The sequence below is a fragment of the Lupinus angustifolius genome, chromosome LG03 (genome assembly GCF_001865875.1).
Source record: "Lupinus angustifolius cultivar Tanjil chromosome LG03, LupAngTanjil_v1.0, whole genome shotgun sequence".
Taxonomy (NCBI): Eukaryota; Viridiplantae; Streptophyta; class Magnoliopsida; order Fabales; family Fabaceae; genus Lupinus; species Lupinus angustifolius.
Genome location: NC_032011.1, coordinates 22,545,146 through 22,546,460, shown reverse-complemented (window position 1 = coordinate 22,546,460; position 1,315 = coordinate 22,545,146).

The window sequence follows — 1,315 nt, the reverse complement described above, 5'->3', positions numbered from 1 at the left end:
TTTCAAACTCCTTCGATTTCCTTCAAGTAGTTTTTCAATCTCCAATAAAGTTAGATTTTGTATTTGTTCATCCGTAAGTATCAACCCTATAAGGTATAAAATGTGTCATACAATATCTGATATTTAAATAAAATAAAGTTTTAATAATACACTGTAATATAATTGTTGGGTACCTTGATTATTGGAGATATTTCTTTGATTGTAGAGAATTCCATCAGATAACCATTGCCACGTGTTGTCCCAAACATGATTTGGCCTATTAATTGATGTGGATAAAAGCATTGTCACAAATAATTTCCTCAAGTAGAAACCAGAACCCCAATCATTTGCTTCTCTTAGAGCTTCAATATATTCTCTATCATCCTTAAGTAAGCCACATGCAAAGCATGCATCCCTGAATGTTTCATATCGAATATTTGAAACAGTTCTAATATCTTCATAACATGTTGGCCCTTTAACAACTGTCAACATCATCCTAAGATAGTAAAGCTCACCAGTGCATGGAGCAACCCAAATTAATCTTCCAATTGTATAACCTGATTTTCTTGGTTTCCAAGACCTAGTTTTCTTCACATAAACAAATTTTGACACATATTGAGCATAACCCAAAGTTCTACCTTCTGGATATCTTTTATTAGCTTCCATCCAGGATGTAAACATAGATTCTGATACAGTTGGTCTTAAAAGAATATTGTCTATATCCTCGTGATCATTAAAGTAAACAGGTTGTTCTCCTGGAAGATGAAAGTATAATCGTTCAACAGCTGGTTGTCTTCCATGAATTGGAAATTTAAAAATTCTCCAACATGCTTCTGATGGTGATACATATCTACAGTCAAGATATTGTTTAACCTCATCAACATTACTGGGAGCTTGTGACGCACCATCAACTGTTGGTTCAATAACTGCCGTGATCCTATCATACCCTTTGTTTATATACTTGAATAAGTACTTAACTGAGGTACTTTGGTTACACCACTCCATATTAATGTGAGCTTGATACTTAATTAATAGTTGTGGGTTGTAAGGGACAACATAGCGATTATCAAGAGAGATGCCATTTTTTTCAACAATATTTCCATTATCTCTTCTCATATAGATAGGATATCCCTCTTCATCAACAATTGTAGACTGTTGGAATTTTTTTGGAAAATACCGAGAACACTTACCATCTTTCATACATGGAGAAGACATATTGCAAGAACCACATGGACCATGAATCATATGTGACTTCACCAAGTTGTACAATTCAAGATCATCATTCTTATTTGGAATTTCAGCAAAGATGATTCTATCAATGTCAGTTGGAGATGGA